Source organism: Pinus tabuliformis, chromosome 7, assembly GCF_031772625.1.
Source record: "Pinus tabuliformis cultivar Carrire ecotype Pingquan chromosome 7, CPIR1, whole genome shotgun sequence".
NCBI lineage: Eukaryota > Viridiplantae > Streptophyta > Pinopsida > Pinales > Pinaceae > Pinus > Pinus tabuliformis.
In genome coordinates, this window is record NC_142293.1 from 1448088409 (window position 1) to 1448094336 (window position 5928).

Consider the following 5928-nt stretch of genomic DNA (forward strand, 5'->3'; position numbering starts at 1 on the left):
AAAGGGTTCGCTAATAGCCCAATATTTTAACAGGATTTCTTGTCAGCCGAGTTGAGAGACGTGTCGAATCATGAGGCATATGTATTAACAGTAGAAATGCGCATGCAAGCAATGTGTCACACTGTTTAGCATGTTACGTGCGAAAACATGCATTGAGTCTCCTAGAGTTTCCATTTAACTCCATCAAAACCCCACCCCAAAATCCCGGTACTCTATACATCTCATTATCGGGTGCCTTTGGGATTTTCAATTTGTGAAGGCTATTACTGTTTGCATTATTTTCTTCGTAACTCCATGATGGTTTGAACTAGGGAAGCAGAAGTTATTAGTAGAACAAAATTGGCCTTCTTTTGGCTTTCTCCATGCTCAGAATCATTTTAGTTTCTTTGTACAGTGGGTGAAGGCAAAGTGTTGGATAATAGATTTTTCCACAAAATTATTTCAGTTTTCTATATGGATGGTGGATGCAAAGCTATGGATATTGATGTTGATGCAGCGCAGGGTTTTCTATATGGAATGGGTAGAATTGGAAAGAAAGATATGGTATTGGAAAGAAAAAAATGGTATGTGTGTATATTAAATATTAAGTTTAGAAGTTTAGTACATTAAGTTTATAAGTTTAATACAAGTTCTCACGTTTAGAAGTTGAGTACAAGTTGTTTTAGAAATGAAGCCAATAAATTTTCGTTGTAATTTGTTCATAATTTGCTTGCAGTGGATCTAGCTTAGTCGTAATTTGTTTGCAGTGGATCTAGCTTCTTAAAATAACACGTTGTATAGGTGAAGATTAATTTTGCAAACCATGTAAGAGTAGTATAAATCAACCATTCTAGGAATAGTTATGGTGTGTTATGCTTTATAGAAAAATTAAAACTCCCGTCATCAACATCTTCAGAGTTCTGAAATTGTATTTATACCAAAATAAAAAAGTAAAGTATTTGTCATTTCAAAACTGTAGGAGTGTCATATACCAGCATGGCATGTGGGGATATACTCCCATTGCATGTTTCAGATTTCCTTGATGTCACAGACGGCTTTGTAAGTTGGTCATATCTAGAAACCACCTTCATGTCTATTGACATAATCTGCTCATTGGCCATGTCTAGAAAACCCCTTCCTCTCTGTTGACATAATCTGGGTTACCCAGAGCATTTTGTTGATTTGGGCAGCTTGTTTGAGTTATCTGTCCAAATTTTCACCTTCAACTTGCCGTCATCTACTCCGCATATAAGTGAAATGCGTGCAGAAGACCTAGCCAAGCCTAGACCTAGCAGGGAAGTGACCATAAAATCATCACAAAATATTCATACCCTTTGATCCCCAATACTCTTCGTAGACTCAGCCGAATCCATCAAATCGAAGTACAAGACTTTTAACGGTCATGAATTTCTACTGCTATTATGTCATTGTCATTTTTCACCTTTTTCATGGTTGGGATTTAACCTTATCCAATTTTTCATTGTTGGGTTTAACCTTAACCCACATTTTTTTGGTTGCCATTTAAATTTAACCAAATGTTATATACCAAATATTCTATCACGTTAGTTATTATTATTTTATCTTTTTTCAATTAAATAATAATAGTTCCTTATGCTCTTCCTCGGAGCATGTGTGCTTCTTCTCACGTCGTGTATGCTTTATTAGTTATTATTATTATTTTTTTTTTCAATTAAATAATATTATTCAACCATATATTAGATGGGTAGTCCATTATATATAGAATTTCATATAGTAGATGGGTAGTCTATTATATATAGAATATTATATATAGAATTTTATTGTAATGCAACATTTCACAAATTAATTTTATTATTTAATAAAATAAAATAATGAACATTTCACAAGTCAAGAAACTATGTTCTAATATGGGGAATTGAAAATTGAAGTACAAATTAAAATAATGAACATTTCACAAGTCAAGAAACTATGTTCTTATATGGGAAATTGAAGTGCAAATTAAACTATCCTCTAATATGAAGAATTGAAGTGCAAATTAGATAGATAGTCAACCATATATTGAATTTGCTCTCCATTATGAACAAGAACTAGTCCCGCCTTTTTTGCAATAATACGGTATCAAGACGAATCGATCCCATGCCTTTCTTTTGCGTTGGCCTATCATTACTAAGGGCTAGCCTGATAGATATCAGGCCTGCCCCTGGTTGGGTCAACCGCTGGTCTTACTATCCATGGTTAGCGCAGCGCCGCGTCTGAGTACGGAAGAACAATACCTGCCGGGGTAATCTTTCTGTATACGAGCGAAACTGGTGGGGAGAGAGCGGCATAGGAGAAACATTATCCCGATCAAGTCAATTAGACGGGATCGACCGGCCTCGATCACCGAAAGAATCTCTTCCAGCTTTCCAATTCCCCCTATTTCTAATGCACATAGAAATTAAATGTCATTATTTAATAAACTAAAATCATGAACACAATTATAACAAAATGAACGGAATTTTAATAGGGAAAAATTTGGGTATTTTAACTTCAAGTAATAATTCATTTTTCTCCAAATTATTATTTAGTATTTATTGATATTTAAAAATCTCTAATGAACTCATATTTATATTTTAACTTCAAGTAATAATTTATTTTTCTCTGAAAATAAATTCTTTTGTCCATTGCTTATTTCTCACACCTATGATGATTTTCTCCAAATTGTTATTTAGTATTTCTGACAGGAAAAAATTGATATTTTTTTTGCAAAGTAATATTTAAAAATTTCTAATTTACATTTTAACTTTTCTCCAAATTGTTATTTAGTATTTTTGACAGGAAAAAATTGATATTTTTTTTGCAAAGTAATATTTAAAAATTTCTAATTTACACTTTAACTTCAACTTCAAGTAATAATTCATTTTTCTCCAAATTGTTCTTTAGTATTTATTGATATTTTTCTGCAAAGCAATATTTAAAAATTTCTAATTTATATTTTCCTTTTTTCCCTGAAAGTAATTTTTTCCTTTTTTCCTCGAAAGTAATTTTTTCCTTTTTTCTTGCAAAGTAATATTTAAAAATTTCTAATTTATATTTTGAACTTCAATCAATAATTCATTTTCTTCCAAATTGTTATATTTAAAAATTTCTAATTTATATTTTGAACTTCAAGCAATAATTCATTTTCCTCCAAATTGTTATTTGATGTTAAAGAATACCAATAAGATTTATTTAAGCTACTTAACTAAAAGAATCAATTTGTTACGAGTTCACCATTCTGAATAATAAGTACTCTAATTATCATGTATGATCATATATGTATTTCTTAAAATTACAAATTAACATAAACATTTCAAACTACAAATGTTTATATATATCTAACATATAAACATTACAAACTACAAATGTTTATATATATCTAACATTTAACCAACTTTCTTAATTGGCATATGTTTATATATATATATATCTAACATTTAAAATTGACATATTATTATTATGTTATTTTATAATAATTTATATTATATTTATATTTTTAAATTTTATATATATATATATATATAATTTTACAAGAAATTATAAAATAACTAAAATTTAAAATGATTAAATTTTATAATTTTATAAAAAATTATAAAATAACTGAAATTTAAAATGATAAAGTTGAACTGTTCAAATATATCCTACAATTATGATAGACATCGCTTTATGATTTATCGACCCTCATCCTATGTGTTAGGATAAACAGCGCTTCATGATTTATACCCTCACGCTCTGTGAACTACTCCAACTACTCCATAACTGTGTAGTTATATATTTATGAACTCTAACTGTGTAGTTATATATTTATGAACTATATTTATGAACTTTATTTAGGAATGAGACCTTTTGCGGATATAAATGATGTGGGTAAAAGAAAGATTTTTTATTAATATAAAGTAAATAATAAAACTTTTCAAATGTCTAAACAGTTAAACATGGTAAAACTCATATATAAAAAAAAAAATTCATTTACATTACTGTATATATTACAATGGATATGCCATTTACAGGTTAACTATTCACTACCTGCCATTTGCAGGTTAACTATTCACTACCTGCCTTGGAACCGGGAAATACAGGTTAACTATTCACTACATGCTATTTACAGGTTAACTATTCACTACCTGCCTTGGAACCAGGAAATACAGGTTATTTGCTTGTGTCAAGCTTTACGGATTCAGTACTATCCATGTGACTAGCATATACACAGCGTGTCAATCTTTACGAATTGAGTACTGCCCATGTGACTAGCATATACACAGCGTGTCTGGTTTACCGTTGTCATCTCCCTTCTTTACCCAGTTCTCTACCTTATCTCTTTTGAAATTTTTTACCGATTATGTATTTATTGTCCTGCTCTGCCATGGTATGTGGCACGAGCAACAGTTAAGCTCCTCGAACTCAGCATTGCATTGACAGTGGTACGTGGCACGAGCAACAGTTAAGCTCCTCGAACTCAGCATTGCATTGACAGAGGAGAAAAGGTGTGAGGTCCTACGGTCAGAGTTTGTCTTAAGTCGGGTTCAAGCTATCTCTCGGTTGTTTGGTCTCATTTCCGATCTTCATTCTTGGGACTCCGTTCTGCCTTTTTCCCTGCCTTCCGTGGTGCTGGTTCTGCCTTCGGCTCAGGGCCAGGGACTCGATGCGTGGACTCCACTGCAAGGTCACAGGTTTACCCCTGCGCTACAACTTCTTGGTGAAGGCAAGGTAACCCAGTTAAGTTGATTGACCTTAGGTACGTTTCTTTTTGTTGTTTTCATCGTTTCCCTTTCTCATCGCGAAGCAGCTGTGGTGATTTCTACAGGTTCTTCTTCAGAGGATCCAAACTACTTTTTAAAGCAGAGAACTGTGCTTCCAACCAAATTCCTCCCTCACCATTTCTTGTGGTGATTTCTACAGGTTCTTCTTCAGAGGATCCAAACTACTTTTTAAAGCAGAGAACTGTGCTTCCAACCAAATTCCTCCCTCACCATTTCTTGGGTAAGCAACTGCCACGGTTTCTTGGTTGTTTGGAACTGGATGGTTTGTCTCTTAAGGCATTCTGCCTCCTAGCTCTTAGATTTCCAAAGTTGAATGTATGGGAAGTGGTGAAGGTCGAACAGCTCTACGTTCTTGCTGGGTACTCTTTTCCACTGCATTCAAGTGTTCGGTTGACATTTAAATCTAAGGAGTCTAATGCCCATTGAGGTATCTGTAAACTGATTCCTGAGCTCTTAGTTTAAGTCTATTTTCGGGGCAGACCTTTAAGTCTATTTTCGGGGCAGACCTTGCAATCCCTTCAGGAAGGGGTTAGGTCTCGTTAGCTCCACTTGTTACTAAGTTTACTGTTTGGTACACTAAGATGTTAAATTATCTAAGAAATGCACTCTATTTTTTTATAGCAGGGTTTACTATTTTAGGCATGCAACTAAGGGTTTTTTCTTGCTTAATTCAACACCATGCGTGCTGTACCTTATTGGATATTAATCCTGTGCCAAGAATAGAAAATTTGATGTTAAAGAATACTAATAAGGTTCATTTAAGCTACTTGACTGAAAGAATCAATTTGTTACCATTATTTGTATTCATATAATTGTATGATTACCTTATTTGATATTAATCATGTGCCAAGAATAGAAAATTTGATGTTAAAGAATACTAATAAGGTTCATTTAAGCTACTTGAGTGAAATAATCAATTTGTTACGGGTTCACCATTCTGAATACTAAGTACTCTTTTATTTTGTTACTGTTTAACATCAGTTAAAGCTTCATCTGAGAGCGTTATATGTTTTTTTCCTTCGATGCTGAGGGTTTCTCTTACTACAAGGGGTTCATAGAGTTTCTTGTATTTGTTGGGTCAAATGCAAGTGTGATCTCCTGATCGTTTTGGAATTGGAAGGTTCGTCGAACAGCTCTGCGTTGTTTCTGGGTAATCCTTTTTGTTGTATTCAAGGGTTCGGTTGACAGTTAA

The 5928-nt window shown here is 32.9% G+C and overlaps 1 long non-coding RNA gene across 2 annotated transcripts; it reads left to right on the top strand.

Moving 5' to 3' along the window:
• The first annotated feature begins 219 nt into the window (after positions 1-219).
• Positions 220-5417, top strand: LOC149253150 (uncharacterized). 2 transcript variants are annotated; one of them, XR_016266127.1, is made up of 3 exons: positions 220-563; positions 4016-4683; positions 4781-5417. It is a non-coding gene; the product is annotated as an uncharacterized LOC149253150 (long non-coding RNA). The 2 variants fall into 2 exon arrangements; XR_016266128.1 differs by having other exon boundaries at positions 4396-4683.
• The last annotated feature ends 511 nt before the right edge of the window (positions 5418-5928 follow it).